General features: G+C 41.9%; 1 protein-coding gene across 6 annotated transcripts in view; it reads left to right on the top strand.

Moving 5' to 3' along the window:
- Window positions 1-12,575: 12,575 nt before the first annotated feature.
- The window catches only part of ERI3 (ERI1 exoribonuclease family member 3), a 1,277,520-nt gene continuing 1,268,337 nt past the window's right edge, over window positions 12,576-21,758 (top strand). The window contains exon 1 of one of the 6 annotated variants that reach the window (XM_069232797.1): window positions 12,576-12,664. The gene's annotated coding sequence lies outside the window, so the exon portion shown is untranslated. The other 5 variants (XM_069232794.1, XM_069232796.1, XM_069232792.1 and 2 more) reach the window with 5 other exon arrangements.

Here is a 21,758-nt window from a genome sequence, read left to right as displayed (position 1 = left end):
CTTAAGGGCGTCCTACTTGGGGCCTAGTCCAAGCCCAGCACAGGTGCTCTTGTGAGTTTGTGAGTAGGACGATTGTCTGCCATCACCCCGCTCATGGGGATCCCAGTTTCCTTACCCAGCACCCCACCCTGGAGAGCTTGGTGGTCCAAGCGTGCTCATCCTGCATTCAACCTGGTGCATTCCCTACAACTCCGCCGGATAGGTGATGCCAATCAATCAATCAATCAATAATTTATAGAGCGCACTAATCACCCGCTAGGGTCTCAAGGCGCTGGGGGGAGCTACTGGTCGTAGAGCCATGTCTTGAGGCGTTTCCTGAATGTCAAGAGGTCTTGGGTTTGGCGAAGGTGGAGCGGTAGGGAGTTCCAGGTCTTGGCGGGTAGGTAAAAGAAGGATCTTCCTCCGGCAGTGGTGCGGTGTATGTGGGGGATGGAGGCGAGGGCGAGGCTGGCAGAGCGAAGATTGCGGGTGGGGGTGTGGAAGGTGAGTCTGTCGTTGATGTAGGCTGGGCCTGTGTCGTGGAGGGCCTTGTGTGTGTGGATGAAGAGTTTGAAGGTGATCCTCTTTGATACTGGTAGCCAGTGAAGGTCTCTGAGGTGGGGGGAAATGTGGTTGTGGCGTGGGATGTCCAGAATGAGGCGGGCTGATGCGTTCTGGATTCTTTGCAGCTTTTTTAGGAGTTTGGTTGTTATTCCTGCATATAGGGTGTTTCCGAAGTCCAATCGGTTGCTGACCAGGGCGTGGGTGACAGTTTTCCTGGTTTCAACGGGAATCCACTTGAAGATTTTGTGGAGCATGCGTAGAGTGTTTTAGCAGGAAGAGGAGATGCATTGACCTGCTGAGTCAAGCTGAGTGTCGAGTCCAAGCTGAAGCCTAGGTTGTGTGCGTGGGTGGTGGGTGAGGGCGCAGTTCCTAGGGAGGTGGGCCACCAGGAGCGATTCCAAGTTGAGGGGTTGGTGCCAAAGATGAGGATTTCTGTCTTGTCTGTGTTTAACTTGAGGTGGCTTGATTCCATCCAGCTGGCGATGGCGTGAAGTCCGTTGTGGAGGTTGTTCTTTGCAGTTGTAGGGCCTTTCACGAGGGAGAGGATGAGCAGAGTGTCGTCTGCGTAGGAAACTATGTTGATGTGGTGGGTTTGTGTGATGTTGGCGAGGGGGGCCATGTAAACGTTGAAGAGCGTGGGGCTGAGCGAAGATCCTTGGAGAATGCCACAGATGATTCTGGAGACTTCTGACAGGAACGGTGGGAGGCGGACTCTTTGTGTTCTGCCTGAGAGAAATGACGAGATCCAGTTGAGCGCCTTGTCGCGGATTCCAGCGTTGTGGAGGCGTGTGCGGAGAGTGTGATGACATACTGTGTCGAAAGCTGCAGAGAGGCCCAGGAGGATGAGTGCTGCTGTTTCTCCTTCGTCGAGCATGGTCCTAATGTCGTCTGTGGCAGCAATGAGTGCAGTCTCGGTGCTGTGGTTTCTGAGGAATCCGGATTGGGAGGTGTTGAGTACCTTGCTGTCTTCCAGGAACCGGGATAGTTGTCTGTTTACGATTTTTTCGATGACCTTGGCTGGGAAGGGGAGGAGGGAGATCGGCTGGTAGTTCTTGGGGTCGTCTGGGTCTGCCTTTGGTTTCTTCAACAGGGAATTGATTTCTGCGTGCTTCCAACTTTCTGGGAAGGTGGCTGACTCGAAGGAGCTGTTGATGGTTTTGCAGAGGTGGGGGGCGATGATGATGTTTGCCTTATTGAATATATGGTGTGGGCAGGGGTCCGATGGTGATCCGGAGTGGATGGAGGCCATGGTGGTGGCAGTGTCCTCTATGTTGACGGGGGTCCAGGTGTGGAGGAGGTGGGTGTTGCTTGGAGCGTTGGGTTCTTGGATGTTTGTAGTCAGCTGGTGGGTCTGGGGTTTGAAGCTATTGTGGATTTCTTCTATCTTTCGACAGAAGTGGTTTGCCAGTGAGTTGCAGAACTCCTGTGATGGCGGACGTTCGTTGGAGCAGGTCCTGGGGGTGGAGAGCCCATTGATGATGCCGAAGAGCTCTTTACTGTTGTGAGCGTTGGTGTCGATGCGGTTTATTAAGTGGGTCCTTTTGGTGGTGCAGATCCGTTGGTGATGTCTGTGTAGGGCATCCTTGAAAGCGATGTGGTTGGTGTTGGTAGGGTCAAGGTGCCAGGTATTTTCCATTCTGCGACATAGCCATTTGGATTCCTGTAGTTCTGGGGTGAACCAGCTGGCCTTGATTCTGTGGGAGGTGTTTGGGGGTTCTTTGAGCGGTGCAAGGGTGTTGGCGCAATCTTCTATCCAGCGATGCAGGTTGGTGGTGGCTATGTTGGGGTCTGGGTCCCAGGGGGTGGGGCCCGGCGAGAGTGGAGATCAGTTGATCCGTTGATATTTTGTGCCAGTTGCGTCGGGGGGTTGTGTGCGGTGGTGGTGAGTGACTGGTTTCTGGTAGGAGAAGGCTTGGAAGCTGATGGCGTCGGCGATGTCGTCGCAGAACTGTGGTCTGGGCCCAGGGGGTCTGTAGACCAGTGTTCCTCTGAGTGTGTTGTTGGCATTGATGTGGATTTTGAAGTGAAGGTGCTCGGTGGAGTTGATGGTGTTGTGGGAGTTGGTGGAGACTCTTATGGTGTTTTTGTGGACTATGGCTATTCCTCCTCCTGGTCTGTTGATTCGGTCTCTTCTGGTGATCTTGTAGTTTTCTGGTATGGCTATGTCTGGTTCCGAGGCCGAATTCATCCAGGTTTTGGTGAGGAATGCGACGTCGGGCAAGTATGTTGTCAGGAGGTCCCAGAGTTCAATTGCATGTTTGTGGACGGAGCGGGTGTTAAGTAGGAGCGATCTCAGGTGTTCAGCAAGGGGATTGAGGTGGTTGCAGCTCATCTGCAGAGGTCAGGAATCTCAGTCTTCACCTACTATGACGACTGGTTGATGAAGGTGGGCTCACCCAAGGCCGTCATCAACCACCTTCAGACTCTGCAAACTTCTTGCACTTACTGGAGTTCACTATCAAAATTGCAAAGTCACACCGACTCCCTCTCCGAAACTCCCTTTCATCTGAGCTGTTCTGTACAGAAGAGTGCAGTTTTGAGCCTATCCTCTTGAGTGGTAAATTCAGTCTATGATACTGATGTTTCAGGCTCTCTCCTGGATTTCAGTGTGACTGACTCCGAGGCTGTTGGGCCTCATGGCCTCCTACATCCTGCTCATGACATGCCCTCTGGCATATGTGGCCTCTTCAGTGGGGCCTGAAGGCCCAGCGGTCACAGCATCAGGGAAACCGCTCCGACATGGTCCAGATCTCAGAAGAAATTGTAAAAGACCTGTAGTGGTGGCTAACGAACTGCAATTGGGTCCGTGGCAGACCCCTCTCCCTTCCCCAACCACAGTTGGCTGCAATGACAGCTGCATCACTTCTGAGCTGGGGAGGCCATTTGGGAGAGATGGAGATCAGAGGACACTGGTCTCCCACGAAGTCCACACATAAGCCTGTTGGAGCTTCAGACAATTTGCTTGCCAATAAATGCATTTCTTTCTTTGATCAAGGGAAGGCTCGTGCAGGTATTCATGGACAACACCACCGCCATGTGAAATTGCAACAAGCAGGGCGGGGTGGGGTTGTAGACCCTTTGTCAAGAGAATCTGACTCATTGGACATGGCTGGGACTTCGGGGTATTTCCCTGGTGGTGCAACATCTTGTGGGCTCTCTAAACGCCAGAGGGGACATACTTATCTGAAAAGGCCTAGTGGATCACAAATGGTATCTCCACCTGAAGTGGCAAATGAGCGGTGACAGTTGACAGCTTTCAACCTTTCTCCCGAAGTGATGTTGTTGTGCAAGCCAGGTGTCCCTACACCAAGTCTGTACACACCTGCTTTTGGAAGAGGTTTGTGTCATGGTGCTCTCCCCATTATTGACTCCCTATCAGCACCTCTCTCACAAACTCTGTTGTTTGGGGTTGTTTTTGGCCCAGCAGGGATCTGCTTTCAGCACAATTAAGGGTTACCTTTCTGCCTTCTCTGCATTCCGGTGGTTGCCAGACCAACCTTCTCTTTTTAAGTCACCTGTTGTGGCTAGGTCCCTTTAGGTCCTCCACCATGTTGCCACCTACGTCCTTCATCATGTCTCAGTGGGACCTCAACCTGGTCCTCATCTTTCTCATGTGTGTACCATTTGAGCCTCTGCACAATCGCCCTCTTAGGCTATTGACCAAGAAAACTTCCTTTTTAGTGGCCATAACATCAGACAGGTGGGTCAGCAAACTACAAGCGCTCTCTGAGCACCCTTCTTATTCCATCTTGTACCCAGACAAGCTAGCGCTCCGGACACATGCCTCCTTTCTTCCAAAGGGCATGACTCCATTCAATGTTAGCACGAAGATCACCCTGCCTACTTTTCTTGAGCTACCTCATCCCTTCAAAGTAGAGGAGAGACTTCACTGCCTGGACCCAAACAGAGCATGTTGTTCTATCTTGACCGCATGAGAGAGAGAGTGCCGGGTGGTCAACCATCTCTTTGTGGAATATGTGGGTGCAAAGAAAGGAAAAGCTGTACAGAAAGGAACCATTTTGCGATGGACTGTCTTGTGCATTAAGATCTGCTATGCACTGGCCAAGAAACCGTTCCCCCCAATACCACTGAGAGCTTCCGGGCTCACTCTACCAGTGCCATGGCTCCAACCACTGTGTTAGCTCACTGCATTCCTCTTCTGGACATCTGCCAGACAGCGACATTGTTGCATGCGTTCACAAAACATTACTGCCTGGAAAGTCAGGTCTGTTGCGAAGGGTACTTCGTCAGTTCGGTCCTGCAGGATTTTGTGGTGTAATTGCATTCACAGGCCTAACTCTGGGGAGTGTGGTAACATAGAATGTATAAATCACAAACTCTAAAATAGTTCTATACTTATATTCCTTTTATGTAATAGTTACTGCCTTATCCTTACCATCATCGTCTCCAAATGAATTGTCCATATTCTACTCTTGTGTGTTTTCTAACCTTTCTATTCCATTACAGAATCTCTAATAAACATTCTCTATTACATTACATTACTACATTTCTCCCCCGTCCCTGGAAATAAAGAAAAAGAAAGAAAACCAAAAAAAAACACAGAAAAGAAGAAGGAAAACAAAATCCAATAAGAACATTATATATTAGAAATTTAACAATGTTCAGTAAGTCGATCAGGTCTCTTAGACACTCCTGCAATTTTGTTAGTATGTTTTCTTTCTGCTGATCATCCAATTGAATATTTTCTTGCATTTCAATTCCTGTTTTCAATTTCTTTAAAAAAAAAAGTTTTATTCCTTGTTGCTGTTCTAGTATCATTCTTTGCTATAACTGCTGTTGCTTGAATTCTTGTTATTTCCATAGGTATAGGGTAAAATATACTATGTGATTTTCGTGGTTGTTGTTGCCTTACTAATACTAAATCACCTACCTGGTATTCTTGATTTTGAATATTTCTTCTGCAATCTGCATGACGTTTCATTTTGCTTTTTGTTTCTTTATCTTTTTCCAATATTTCAGCATGATCTTTTGACAAATTTAGTGGAAGGTATGGCAAACGTGTTTGCCTGGATTGTCCAAACATTAACTCTGAACTATATTTTCCAGTTGATCCATGAGGAGTATTTCTATAATCACGTATAACTTGACATAAAGCTTAGATAATTGAGATTTGTAAGAGTTTTGCTCTCTGGATTGCTTTTTTAATAGTGGCCATTAGCCTTTCTACCGTTAACTTGAGGCCACGTTGGAGTAACTCTTTGAGGTACTATTTCCATATATTTCAAGATTTTTTTTTATTCATTGGAGTTAAAAGATCGCTCATTATCTGTTTTTTATACATTTGCTATTCCCCAATTAGAAAAGATTTCACCAGAAACAGAAGCACTACTGAAGCAGATGTTAACTAAACTACTTTTACAATGATAAAACAAGAATATTCACCAATAGCTGATAACAAATAAGGTCCAGAATCTAATGGTCCATAAAAATATATTGCAATGATAGGCCATATAGCATCTGGCACTTCAGAAATGTGCAATTCTTCCATATTTTTTCTTTAGTGGTACACTGACATAAATTACAAGTGTGTGTAACGTCTTCTACTTGACTATTTAGCCTGGGGAACCACATTTTTTCTCGTAAAACATTTTTGTAGAAGATACACCTCTGTGACTTTCATGAGCCAAACTGATTACACGTCTTTGTAATATTTATGAAATAATTATTTTGTTGCCTCTCAAAAGTATACCAGATGATGCTTTAGCTAGTTCAGATTGTATAATTTAAATGCTACAATATCTTATTTTTTACCTTTGACTGAAAATCAATTGCATTATTTATTAGTCTCCATTTGTTTTCAAGAATAATTTTCTTTACTTCTTGAATTGTTACATCATTTTGAGTTGCATCCATCAGTTCTTTTTCTGAAACGATTCCTGGTACTGTTGATCTAATTATAACACATATATATTCTTCTGCTTTTTATTGTTTTTCCATATTTTTTCTAACTGGATGTCTGGACTGATAATCTGCTGGGTTGTACTCTTTTCCTGGTTATGAACGATTTTAAAGTTGTAATCAATTATTCTCATTCCCCATCTCTCAATTCTTGGGGGCATTTTTTTGTTTCGATTACCAAAAATTGAATCTAGTGCCTGGTGATCTGTTATGATTACAAATGGTTTTCCATAAAAAATCATGCTAGTGCTCACATACCCAGGCAACTGACAAGCTTTATTTTTCTCACTGAGAATGTCTTTGCTCAACTTCTGGCAGACTTTTGCTAGCATGTGAAACCACATAAGAGGAGTTTCTCTACCCAGTTTATAGTGTACCAATATTGCACCAAGTCCCACCAGTCTACCATCTACTATTAGTTGTGTACACAATTCTGGATCAAAATATCATTAGTTGCTGATGATATGTTTTCTTTTATTTTATTAAAACCATGTTCACATTCACTGTTTCAGAAAAATGCTCTACTTTTTTAGTTATTTCTCTAAGTGGAGTGCTCATAGGGGCAAAATAAACATCTCTAGAGCAATGACGAGCCAGTCCCCAGAATAAAAGTAATTCAGAGATATCTCTGGGTCTAAGTATTGCATTTAAAGATGCTACTTTTGCTGGATCTGCCCACATTCCTTCACAAGAAAATATGTGACCAAAGAAAGTTAGTTCATGTTCATTTCACCTTTTTTTTTTAATTAAGCGTCAAGCCAGCTTTAATGAATTGTTAACAAACTTTATCCAATGCCTGGTCATGCTCCTCTTGTGTCTTGCCAATAACCAAATTATCATCACTATAATTCATAGTGTTTTTTACGAGCTGTATTATGTTTTTATAGTTTCTTGGAAAATTCCAGCAGCTGAACATATGCCAAAGCCTAGGTCTTCATTATGAGTGTGGCAGTCTTATGACCGCCACACTTGTGGTGGCAGTCTGAACCGCTGCGGATGCAGCTGTCCAATCATCACATAACAACCCTGGCGGTCGTACCACCAGGATCTTGGATCCCAGTGGTATTGTAGTGCCAGAGATCCTAATCCGCCAGGGCAGCGCTCTGCGGATTACAACCTCATTCTCCGCTACCATTTTCATGGCGGTAACACCGCCATGAAAATGCTGGCGAAAATGCTGGGGGAGAACAAGTGCAGGGGGCCCCCCTGCCCAGCACCATTGCTATGTTCACTTTCTGCTTTGCTGGTGCATCCTGCTGACTATAGCATTGCCATCGGCTCGATTACGAGCTGAAGACAATGTTGTAGCCTGTTTCCTGCAAGGCCAGCGGGCGGAAGCTTAGGTTTCTGCCTGCCGGCCTAGTGGGAAACTCTTAATGACTCCGATGTGGAGGTCATTGCATAGGCGGCAGTCACCCAGTCAGAAGTTTGGTGGACAGAGTTTTCCATCTGCCAAACTCTTAATGAGGCCCTTAGTCTTTCGTATCTAAATAACCCAAGATGTGTAGAAAATGTGATGTACCGGGGTTGACTGACAATTTCTTGTTGATGGTATCCTTTACCTGAAATCCAGTTTTGAGAAAACATTGGTGCTATTAATATTACTGATCACATCGTTTAAATGTGGGCCTGGGTATCTTTCCCTTTCAATTGCTGTGGTAGGCACTCACATGTCAACACAAACACTGATGTCTTCCATTTCTGTTTTTTGGAACTACCACAATATGTGATACCCATGGTGTTTGGCCAATGATTGGTTCAATTATAGCCTGTTGAAGCAATGATTGTATCTCTTTTTCTATTTCCGCTTGTAGGTGTATTGGGACTCTTCTATGTGTTTCACCCACTGGTTTTATTGCTTTATTGATACGTAATTATTATTTTATCTTTTAGTTTGCCTAATTCACTAAATAAATCCAGATTTTTTTTTAAATATGATGATCTGATGTAATGTTACAGGTCATTGCTAATAAACCCATAACCTGGGCAGTGACATTACTTAGTAGGCATGGTCCTGAACTTCATCTTTTAACACATGTATTTCTTCTTTACTCCATATTGCAATATATCTTCAGATTTTCCTAAACTGGATTTTTTGCTCTCTACTGAAACGCACAGACATTTGATGGGCTTAAAAGAGGTTGTTTTTCAATTTTTTATACTCTGTGATTCACAAAATATTGCATGTTGCTCCACTGTTGAGGGCAAATGGAACTTTTGGAAAGCCAACTATTATATCCAAAGAAATTGTTTACTTACATTTTCATAATTTTAATTTGCTTAATAGTTTCTTCCTCATACATCATGTACAACACTTCAGGTTGTTCCGCTTCTTCTTTTGAATGGTATTCAACACCTTCTATTTGTCTGATAAATTTAGCAGTTCCTGCTTTCTTTTTAGTATCTGAAGTATTCTGTTTGTTCCAATGTTCTCTTTTATTTCTACATTTATTTTTGAACTTACAGTTGCAAAATTATTGGGTTTTCCACATTCTCTACATTGTTGTCCTAATGCTGGACATGTTTTTAGGTGTCAAAATTGTAAACCACATCTGTACCATATTCGTTTTTCTTTAACATTTCTATTCTTTCCACATTGTTATCTTTTTTGGACATCCGTCTAACCTGTTCCATGGTTTTCATTCTACCTTCTTCCATGTTTGAAGCACGTCTTTGTGCCTGTGTTTCTGTTCTAGCCATGCGTAGAATTTCTTGTAAATCATGGGTTTTTCTAATGATTTCTTTCTGAATTCTACTGAATTACAGCCTTGTCTAATCCTTAATCGTATTGCTTCTTCACTGTTGAATATTTCAAATTCACAAAAAGTTACAAGTTTTCTTAATCTTGTTTCAAATTCATCTAGTGTCTCATCTTCTCTTTGAAAAGCTGTGTTAAAATTATATCTTTCAAAATCTAAAAAATAAACTTCTCATTCAGACATTTCATGAGCCCTTTGTATGTACTGTGATGCTGTTCAGGAAATGTTAATATTATGTCTTCCACATCATCTCCTATTAGATTGAGTAACAAACCTTTTGCTTGTTCATCTGAATATTTTTCACACCCGGCTTTTAAAAAATCTTCGTCACCATTTTTCCCATATTTGTGCAATGTTTTGATGTTCCGAAATATCAAATGGCAATGGTCTCCTAAAAATTATGCTTGAAAGACTTCCCTCATTTTCTTCAATGTTACATATTTCTGTATCCATGTTTATTGTTGCTTCACTACTTGGATTCACCATTTATTGAAAATGAATCCAATATTTTATCTGACTTAAATGATGATTTAATATTTTACATAGGTTATTCTTGACGTTAATACGACCACCAAATTTTAAATGACTTGATGTTTTAAGTGGCCTGACATTAATATGGTTAAAATATTTTAAATGAGAAGTTATCCTTATAAGTACCCAAAAAAAATTGTATATTGCCAAATGTCAGACACATCGATTTCATATTAAAATGACATTTAAAACACATTTCATATTAAAATGACATTTAAAACACATTAGTATGGTGTGGGCATCACCAAAGGGCACGCACATATCAATAAGGTGTACACGTCACCAAAAAACACACAAGTCAAATCACACAGTGATGTGCACACCTTCATCTCACAGGGTGAGATGAAGGTGTGCACATCACTGAGAACATGCACATTAATTGAAATTGAGTAAAAGGAAGGGGTGCTATTCACTGAAAGTTGTGCATATTTACCCAATTCAAAATGGCGGCTGTACCTTGTTACTAAGATACTGTAAAGTCTGATGCCACCGTGCTCAGTACTCGGGCTTGTCTCAGCTCACGCTTGCCACTCAGGGCAAGACCAAGTAGAGTTTCAAATTAAATAAATATTTGGTCTTTTACCAGTGTCCCGAATCTCACCGGCATGTTGCTCGACCACGACAAAACAATTCACATGCTTTTAGCTGACTTTTTTGGTCCCAATAAGCACACATTGCCACAGTAGTTCCTGGCACTGAACAAAACTACTTTGTGTGCTGGTATGCTCCTTGTGAAAGAGCAGATTGTGATCATTGTATTGTAACATGAATTTGTAGAGCAGGGAACTTGTCACGAGTGAGAGTTTCCAGGCGTTGAGTAGGAACGGGTTCTGCAAGTAAGATCAGTCACTGTAAAGACAGCCAATAGATGGACAGAGATATCATTTTAATAAAACAAAAGGTCTTGGTTAACAAGACCTAAATAGAGCCCTAGTTCTTAAAGAATATCACAAAAATGCACCCACTGTATATGTCTTTTCAGTAATGCAGTTTTGTGTGTTTAATGAATTCACAAGAATTTACAGAAGTAGACCAGGAAATCATAGTTCTGGAAAACATCTGTGCACAGTATTTAAGCAAATATGCAGGTGTAGATTTGCTCATGCGAAAATCTGTTGAGCGTTTATAGGTTTGCTTTCTCTTTAAACACTTTTTTCCCAACCCTGGAAGATGTTTTACTTCTAACCATTATCAGGAGTAAATTTCCAACCTTTCTAAGTATGGGAAATGATTAGGGAAGACCTAGTGAAAATGCTCAAAACATGCAAGTTAATAGGTTTGCACAGACTAAAAAAGGCATTCCAACATTGGAACTATTGCTTACCACCACCTCCCGCCCTGGTATGTAGATTTGCGAAAAGACAGCAAAATAAAGAAATTGCTAGTATTCAAGCCCTACTGTAGTACAAGCCTTGGCATATTCGGAGAGGTTATCAGAGCTCTAATATGAGATTGCTGCCATAATTTGTCACCACATTACATGTTACCAAAGGGACAAGTAATTTATTTACAGGACAAGTAGATTTATGAGGCAAACTATACCATGGACAAGTAGATATTTTATTAAATTTCACACCGCTGAAGGGTCCTGCTCAAAAATCTTCCCGATCCAGTTTGATGCCTGGAGATTTTCAAAGATGTGCGAATAGACAGAGTCTCTACTAGATAAGGCATTACCAAAGGTAAGTAACTTGTTTGTGAGGTTGCTTTATTCTTTAAATGTGGGTTTTTTTGTTTAGTTTCTTTCACTAAAAAGAGAGAGGATTTAAAGTGGATGTGACAATGTAGAAGGATGTTTTTGCAATTAACAAAACGTAAATACCTGTAAATGTACTGCTTGCATCCAGCAATTAAGAAAGTAAACATGACACTTTTTTTGTAATTCTGAATTGCGCTGGAAACAGAGATTTTAATGGAATAAAAACAAATTAAATCACTTTGTGGTGCTCAAATGATAAATATTCAAAGAAACGCAATTTAAGCATATCATCATTTGTGCGTTATATAGTTTTATTATTAAAACTGTAGGTCTATGAATATTTAGTAGCCATTTCTATGGAAAATGGGCTGTCATTTATTGACAATGCACTACAACACAATGCTTTAATTACATTAAAAAATCACCCAATCTCATATTCATTAAAAGTGGATGAGTCGGGAGATTTTGTGGAGTGGGTTGTGGTTCTAAAACGTTTGGGAACCACTGCTCTACAATATTTCTGCGTTCCCTCTAACCCGTCCTGCAAACTTGCAGGCTTCCAAAATATTTTTTTGCCGTTTTCAACACTGCACTCCCTTGTCAGAAAACAACCCCGTTATTGGCAGCTACACATCTAAAATGAGAGTTATGTTCTCAGCAGTCGGGGTTTCTGGAGTAGCATTATTAGATAAATAAATTAAAAAAATGTAGAATAGCATGAATATCGTTGAGGGCCCTAACACCACACCACATGAGCGTTGCTGGGTGACCTCACAGCCACACTACGTCCAGGTTCCCTCACTGATCTGACCCCGCACCCTCTGCTCCCTGTTCCACTCGCTTCAGTCAGTCCTACGCTTGCGTTCGTCTATCTCCTGCGGGCTAGACTTCCTCTGTCGGCACCTGAGCTCGATTATATCCGGGACCAGAGTATTTCACCACTGCCTTAAGGAGGTGGGTGCGAAAACTCACGCCCAACACAAACCAGCGCCCTAACACCTGCGAGTGGGAAAAGCGGTCAGACGATCCCTTCCGGAAAGGGCGGACACGTCACTTTAACCAATCACAGCATTGATGAGGCGGAGCAGCCACGAATCCCCGCCTCGAGCCCTTAACGTGTCAATCATCATGAAAACCTTCTCGTTTTCTCCCCCTACCTGCTTTTACTTATAGAAGTATCCTGTAGTCTGAACCCTTTCATCCGACGGTCCAGGTTAGATTGTTGTGGAAAGAGGCAACCTAATATAATGTTAGGGGGAATGTTATTTACGTTAAACTCTCGTCTAATGTGGAAGATTTGTAATGTATAACTGTGCACATTCGCACTGAATGGCTTTGAAGGTGTACAACTCTCTGGACAAAAGGCAGAATGCTCGTCCATAGATTTCTACGAACCTTCAGTGTCTCAACCAAAAGCCTGACCTTCACCACCCGCTCTTAGGGGGATTTCCCATCCTGCGTGTTCCGAAATACTTCGTCAGCCGCAGCATCATAAACTACAACTCCCAGGTGCCTTTGTGAGGCAGGTCGCCATGTTGGAGGCTCCGGCAAAACTGCTAATGAACACGATAGGGGCAGGGGCGCAAGGCACGCACGGTCCCGCCTCCGCACCTTGATTGGTCGCTAGCAAGGTAGCCGGGTCACTGGTTGGCTGAGCTGCTCTGTCTGTTAGTGCGTCTCCATAGGACAGGGTGAGAGTGTGAGGTGAGTCTGTGCTGCTGGGGACTCGTGTGTGCTGCTGTTTAAAGACATGTAAAGTGCGTGCGCTGTTGCAGGGTACCCCTACGAAAATGGGCGAGGTTTGGAGGGGTTTGTTGTGGGGCGACTGGAGCTGGGGAGTAGGGCCTCACCTACCAGGGCAGATATGGCAGATTGCATTCCATTGGGGCAGACTTGGCTTTAGAGGTCTCCTATGGTGCTATGGGCTTTGCAGGTTAGTCTAGGAGCTTTTTGGAATGGGGTGAACCAGCACAGAAGACGCGTTTGCAGAGACTGGGCCTTAACCAACAACGTTGTGGTATCTGTTTGCAAGCCTGTGGGCCAAACTGGACATATAAGATTTTCAGTCAGTTCTGAGCTGTAGGGGCGGTTTGAGGTGTGCGGATGGGTGGGAACACACAGCATGACGTTTATGGGTGTCTCCAAATCAGACAGTAGCTTTAACCTCTTGGTCCCATGTCTGATTTCATCAGGATTATATTGAGAGGTTGCGTGTGTGCACTGTGGGTTCAGGCAGCGTGCTTGTGATGGCCTTTTCATATCCTCAGGGCCTGAGTGTAGAACTGAGGATTTTAAAAAAAAACCTGTACATTGGCTGTTTTATGGTCTCTGTGGAGAAGCTATACAGCCTGAAAGAGGATAGAGGTACGCGCCTTTGCAAGGGTGGTGCCTTGACATACGTGTTATTCCACAGAGTTTTACAGAGTCCACAACAGTGCATGTCCTTTTAGTAAGGCTATAATTTTGGAGAGGGGCCTCATGTACACAAGTGAGCCTTCAGTCTGCCCTTTAGGCAAGGGGCTGCTGAGGGCTTTGGGGATACTGTGGTAGCCTAATGGGAGTAACTGGGTATATAGAGTCTCGCGTAGCATGGCATTGTTGGTTTACTGTAAACATGAGGGCTGGTGTGGGATTAAACGTCTCATATGGAGCTGAACGTGCACTTTAGGGAGAGGAAATACATGGTAGGCTGGGTTTGGGATGGTGCTCACTATGCAGCATACCTGTAATTGCTTGCAGTTTTAAGTAATAGTGCCTGGGGGCAGACTGACCATTGACTTTACTCTGCATTAGCACAGTAAAGCGTGAACGGCTTTCTGACCTGTAAGTGCTGATATAAGGCCGACCCGCTCACTGCCTTTGATTCCTTATGAATGTAGCTAAAAGCAGAGTTATTCATGGATATGTTTTTTGTTACACACTGTGTTCTGCAGCTGACTCACCACCCTCCGTTTTGCCATGTAAACAAATGCTGACTACTTAGAAGCGATACATGCTCGGTATACTGGATTTCCAATGTTTCATCCTGCTTCGGCATCTCAAGAATCCTTTCTGCTTTTGGATTGATTTATATTACTAGGGATGCATAGAATAACAATTTAGTGGAAGTTCGTATGGAGAAATACCGAAAAGGGCTAGGATATGGTGCTTTGCAACAGTGATGTCTGTCAGTAGTTTTAGGGCTTTTCTAGGAAGAAGAGCAGCGAATATGAAGAAGTAGCGACAGATCGCATACACCTGTTGCATGCGTGTTGATGCAGACATCATACAACATGGCAGCAGTGGGTCACCATAAAGGGTTCTCAGGATCTAACAGTACTTCCTGGGATTGACTCGAGGTGCCGCTTCATAGGATGTTTGCAGAGACTACTCAACAATGGCTGCTACATAAGCAGGGTGGGTGGGTTGAGGATGCAAATCATTGACACCAAATTAGTAATACGAAGACGCAGAGGAAGGAGGGAACATTACACTGAAATATCTTTTAGGGTAGGTCTGTCTTGAGGCGGGTTGTGCCATAGTAATAAAGGCTATAAAAATATGTGCCTTTCCTAGCAAGGACTGTTTGACTGTTTCAGTGCTTCTCACGTGCCTGTGCAGCATAGGATTTAGGTTCTAGGGCAATATACAGGGTCTCACACACGAGGTCTGTGAAGACTTTTGAAAATCCTTCTTTGGTAGTCAGATTGGACTCTGTGACCTGTCTTTCCGTTTAGTGTTATAGTGACTTCTATGTAGAGTATGGTGTGCAGGGCTGGCTATGCTGCAATGCTTTTTGTTATACTGATGGGTTGTCTTACTAAAAAAACGAGTATTGGAACACAGTTGTCAGCTTTTAGTGTGCAGGTGAATGGGAGAGTGGTCATGCCGGGCTGCACTCCTTGGGGCTGAGGGTGCAGTTTGGGCATCTTTTTCTCAGTGATAGTGAGATCTCATGGGGCCGCTGTAGGAACATCTTGGTAGTTAATATGAGGACTTATAAAATAGGAGTACTGTACAGAATAGGTCTCGGCTCTTTTAACTTGCGTTTCCGTGCTCAGGGCTAAAACCAGTGCACAAGGGGAGACTTGCATCATGTATGTTCATGGTTGTCATGCAGTTGGTCTTGCAGAGCAGTTGAGGAGCCATCATAACCTCCAAGGTTAGAGCAAACGGGGGAAGAAAGAGGGTGGTATTCATGTATATATAGGCCTTAGCTGGTCAGCCCACTGGTTTCTTTAGTTTCACTTGCATACTATCCTAACAATCTCCACCTTAAAGGGAAAAGTATGAATACTGTGGTATAGCTTATGGATGAGGTTAGAGGAGGATTAGCGTGTCATAACACTGGTCAGTGATGCCATACTGTATCCTTTTGGGGTTCTAATCTGCTTCTCAGTTTTACACTGTGTGCAGTATCTATATTGTTTTGTAAATCTTATGTATCTTCTAAAAAGAAATGTATACTTTCTGCAGAAGAATCTCAAAATCAGTCTGCTGTAGAATTTTAAAGGCATATTACATCCGGGCCTCTATTAAACTGATCAAGATTCTTTTTCAAATTAGCAGTATTGTAAGAATGTCAATAAACCTCACTACCACATTGGTGATATTATGGAGGTGTTTCCTGGATGGTATGGTTACAAGGCCAGAAGTGGCTGATTTGGATTGGTTGCCTGATAGCTAATTGGGATATCTCCAGTCATTGGATATCGAGAATGCCTACTGCCCCCTTTTCCAACTAGATACAGGATATGGATTATTGTTCCATAGCAGCGAAGTCATCGTATGAGGTAATGGAATGTTCCAGGAAAAAAGAGAAGATATGGGGGATCTGGTGGGACCACTTCCACCTGGTTTGGCCCAGTAGATAAAATAACAACTGGCTGAGAAGATATGAGAGAAATGTTACCTGAGAAGGAAGTCGTATTGGTACAGCATCTGTATTACATTTGTAGCCCTTCAATTTGTGGAATGGATCTGTAGCATTTATGGAGTTTTAAATCTTTCAATAAACAGAATGTAAAAATTTGCAGTTTTTTCAAACTGCACTCCAATGGTTCGAAACCACACAAATGTAGCTTTGACTTAGTGTAGTACTCCCGGCCACTTTCTGAGTTCCAGGAATACACCAGGAGTATGCCTAGTTTTCTGGATTACAGGAGTAAGACACACGTAGCACAAGAGTAAGTCATAACTACTCATAACAGAATATTTGTGAATCAGGTCCCTAGTTTCCAAGGAATACTCCCTTATGCCTAGTGTGTTTGGATAACAACAATTAACAGGCTTAAGTTGTTCAATGTGTATTCTCATTAAGGAGAAGTTTTTAAGAAGTGTTGTGGTATTATGGAGTAGGTTGTGATACAGTAAGGCTTTGTATGGGCATTGCAAAGCCACGGGGTTGCTAGTAGCAGTGGGGAGTTTGTCTTTGGGGATGTAGAAGGGGAAGCCTAACAGGTTTAGTTTAAATACAAGTCCTGTTGTGTTTCCTGTCTTAAGTAGAGGACTGGTAAACACCATCTGACAGTGTAGCAAGATCTGCTAGCATGATGTGATGCTGTGGGAAGGTGTATTTAGCAGGCTTCAGGTAGTTGAGGGTGGTAAAGGTGTGCAGGCTTTGTTGTTGGGCTTGGGAAAATCGCTCCAAGAGTGCCAGAACAACTGCATGCACTGTAACTGTTCAGTGTAGTTCGACATATTGAGAGATTGACGCTTGGAAGTTATGTTTCCCTCTTGTTATTTACACATACACTGGAAATCCTTTCAGATGAAACCATTTTTTACATGCGCTGCTTGTTTCTCCTGTTCAAAGGTTTTTCCTTTACTAATCCAGTCTGGCTGGATTTTCAGGTTGTTTCCTGACATTTTAATACTTTTTTTGTTATAGAGTAAGTGTTTCTTGCAGTTCTTGTACAACCATCGAAAAGTCCATACATTTGGCTTTTATGCTGTATTGCACCCTTTTGGGAATCTAATAACTGTTTGGTGACTACAGGTTAAACATGCCCTGGTCATACTGTAGAATGCTAAATTGATATTCTTTGTGGGTGAATGCCTGAGGTTTGAAAAGAGAACCCCGCATGCCTGCAGAATAAAAATTAAAAAGTGAGGTGTGCTAGAGCACACGCATGCTTGATCCCTTTGTTTGTACATATTTTGTTAGAAATATGTAAATTCTATTTTAGCTTTATCCTAACCTGTGTTTCTGTTCTTAGTAATTGGATGTCCCTCAACAATGTAATTGGTATGCCTCCGTATTAGAGTTCAAACCTTAACACCTTTCTTTGCTGTCCACCATGTTTGGTTTGTAGTCAGTAATTCACATGTAAAGCTTTGTGTTATGTACAAAGTCAACCAGGTGGATCATTAATCTGAGGCACCACAAATTTGTTGTACTGTATTTTGGCCTTAAACCCGTTTGATGTAAGGAAATCAATCCCTTTCCCTGGGTCTAGGCTTCAAGATCTTTTAATAAGTTTTGTGTTGACTTTTGCATCAATGTCAAACAGTGCAATTAGATGCTAATCTGCTGGTGCAATTTTAACTTTCTTAAAACTGCCAACAAAACGGACCTTCTCTAAGATTGCAGGATAAAACATCTTGCATAGTACTATAAATCCACCTTGAACAGATTATTAGGTAGACAGTTTGCACCAGGGACACCTTCTGACCTGAGAGCTTGCAAAAATGTTACTAGTCCCTCTCATCCAAGGTTCAGTTCCTTGTTTTGTGGAAAAAAACAGCTAACATGCAAACTTGCAGGATCAACATATAGTTTTTTAATATGTGTAACTTATGTAGATTAGGAGACTGAATCACCACCGCTCTGGTTTGTTTTGCTCTCGAAGTATTTGAGAAAATGCCAGAAACGCCTGGCATCACCTGCATTACTGATATGGTAAATTTCCTGGCATTCATATGAGCTGCAGGATCTCCTAACAAACTTTCCCTATAATCTTTTCTGATGGATTTTTTTTTTTTTTGTATGAAATGGCACACAAGTGCTTTTCATATCCTTTTTGCGTCACTATTTAGATAGCTGTTTTAGTTCAATTGACGTTTGAATAAGGTTGGAGATCTAACTATATTAAGAGATCTATCTTACTAGTAGGGCAGGCTAGGAAAGAACATGGTCAATGGTCATCTCCCATTCTGAACAAAGAGAGACATTGGTAAGTTAGAAAATTGTGATATTTTGACCATGTCTATGATTTACAGCTTCATGCACACTGTGGTTTGTTTGCCTATTTAGTTTTAACCCTTCATCTGCTGACTCATCACCTAACACATAGATGGTAATTGCCTGTTGTAGCCTGAAAATAGAGAGCACTACCTGGACCAAGTGGTTGCTGACTGTCTGCTGAAGAATTTGAAAAGTTTAAAGAATTAAAAACAAAGAAACAGGAACAAATGCATAACCTAGCAGTGTTTCATAAAACTGAAAAATGAATGTACTGGCAGTGGCAAGTGGCCCCTTGGCGAGCAGATATCAATTTAGTGTAAGAATATTATTAACTCAGTTGTTTCCTGGCTGTCCTTTACATCAGGATAAAGCAATGTGGAAAATCCCACAGTTGTCCAGTTTGTAGGGAAACTCCTCCTCATCAATATGAGATGCCAAATTGAGATTTAAATTACCTGTTAATTTGTGAGAAGCTATAGAATCTGTACCTGCTTAGAAAGGATTCAGTGACTTTTGATAGTCTGTTGAACTAATTAGAAGAGATTAAAAATCTAGTTGAATCTAGAGCCAGACCTTTGATCTACCCACGATCACTAAGTAAATTCCATACAATAGTACATTGACATGAGACAACCTAGCCTTCCGTGGATAAGTTAAGTGTTTACACGAGTTATAGTATAAGAAGGAGAACATCAAGGGTGCAAGTAAGCTTCACTGCTTTAGTTCATTTCATATCACAATTCATACTGACAGCTGACCATAGTTAACTAGATGCACTTCAGCACAATGTGAATTATAAAACAATTTAATTATGTACAGTAAGCAAAGGCAGTTCCCTGGGAGGATAACTTATGCCACAGCAGCCCTTGGTGAATGAAATCAAATGCTGCGAGTAAGTCCGAAAGGCTTCCTCTACTTGATTATGCTGGCTTAATCGCAAGGTATCTGTATCAGAGAGCCAAGACGTTGTGTAGCGTTCCCATCTTCATATGGAAACCCACTTCCTCTTGGAGAATCAGGTTGTTTGAGGGTTTTTTCTCAAGGTGGTTCAGTTAGAACAGGCCATTAAGTTTAGCCCACATTTTTGACAGAGAATTAGAACCCCCAATTTATATTGGCTAAGATATCCCCTTTCTTAAAGATTGGTTAATGTTAAAATCTGTCTATGAAGCTGGCACATGGCCACTGTATGCTACAAATTGGCAATGCAGGAAAGAGATCAGTGTCTACCAAGCCAGAGATCTCTTTGACACAGCATTGGGGATGCCATCAGGCATTTTTGAAAATGACTAAACTTTAACAAACAAATTCACTATTATTAATAAATGAGTTGAAAAATATGACTCCTACAAGGATAGGAGATGGCAAACCGACAGCACAGTCACTACATGGGGATCTGGGGAATGCCCAACTGAAACAAAGCCCTCAAGAGTCAGAACCTTCTGAAGAACTGAATGCGGGTATGCTCCATGTTTTTTCTGCTGTAATCAACTGATGTGTTTTATTTTTATTTTTATAACGACAAAGAACTATGACACAACAAAACTTATGGTACTGATGAGACCCCTTTCTGTACATTGCATCTGCTTTATTTACAGTCCTTATCAAACTAGGTACCTGTGACTAACTTCGGAGACTATTGACACAAAGAGAAATCACGTTAATACTTAATTTGATTGCCTGAAAGTAGTATTTCAGTGGGTTGAAACAGTTAGCTAGGTCCTCCTCTTAAATACTCTTAAAGTCTGCCATGTTGTCAAAAATTCATCATTGTGATAAATTGTTTGGTAATTAAAGAAAATACAGTGATCATCAGTGCCAATGTCTTCTGCTGTTTTTGTTTGGTTAACTTTAAAACAGAAGGCAGTAGGGAAATGGTCACTACCATTTCATACCTTTAGACCTAAGTCAATGCCTAAAGAAAACCTTCAACTGTACTACAAAGTAATCAATAGGATTATCAACCAGATCGAAGTATGGCATGATAGAACATCTACTGAAAAACACAATTAAGCATGTGCGACCATGCCTCATAAAGAATGTTAGCTAGAAGGCAGTCCAGAGTGTGAAACTTGTTTAGTGAATAGAGTGTTTCGGGAATAGCTTACGAGCTTTTTCAGAAATTTGTGTCAATAAGAACAAAGAGGTTGATAAATAAACACATAGTAATACACTTTACATACATGTACAATTCCAGAGGTTTGCCAGGTTTATTTAATAAGCAGCACTCCTCAGAACAAAATCATGTATGTAGTCATAAGTAAAAATGGTGCTGCAGTAAGTGATACTTTAGAAGTTTTTAAGGCTCTGTCAGAGAGCTTTGGTTGGATGTCAGGAAAAAAGTCCCAAACGAGAAATTCAGTTTTAGAGGTTTATTTTCCTTTTATTTGAAATATTGGCCTTCTAACAGTAAGGAATCAGAGCTCAGAAGTGACGGGGGCTATCTGAAATGGAGTGTTTGAGCCAGGCAGTGCATTGGTCCAGAACAAAGTTTCTTAAGGATTGTATAGAACAACTTTAATATACTCCTTTCTTCAGTACGAAGCAGTTTCAAGGTGATTAGTGTTAGTCTTGCGTTTAAATCCCTTAATACCCATTTTATGAATCTCTGTTGCTCTTAAACATGGTTGTGGTGTATGATCTATTTCATTCTCTCATATTTCCTTTCTGAACTTATTTTACTTTTATTGTGTTATCCTCTGAGCCTGTCGTTGAATCCTTTGTTGGGGGCTTCTGTTACTTTATCATTTAATGTTTTTCTTGTTCATGACATTAAAACCTTCTTGCTGGATTGCCTTAGATCATTGATTGTGAGGGACCTTGCTGACCTGGTTGAATTGTGATTTGAATAAAGATGCTTTACATACAGCAAGTGGAACTTGGTCCCATCATCCTGCTCTTCATGTCTTCCGCCAGTCTTGTACTTGTCCAATATATTGGCATACTACTAACACTTTTGATTACAGAAATCGGATACTGCATTTGGGAATTGTGACCTCTATTGAGCTTATACAAAACCCTGCTGTACCCATGAAATATATTCGACTGATGTGTGCAGTGTGATTACGTTGGGTGCATTTATCACTCAAGTTAAATTTGAGTTACCCATTTCGGGGTGATTAACATTGGAGCCCATATTTTC

This window comes from Pleurodeles waltl, chromosome 4_2 (assembly GCF_031143425.1).
Source record: "Pleurodeles waltl isolate 20211129_DDA chromosome 4_2, aPleWal1.hap1.20221129, whole genome shotgun sequence".
Classification (NCBI taxonomy): Eukaryota; Metazoa; Chordata; class Amphibia; order Caudata; family Salamandridae; genus Pleurodeles; species Pleurodeles waltl.
Note: the sequence above shows the minus strand (reverse complement) of the source record. Positions and strands in the feature narration are given on the sequence as shown.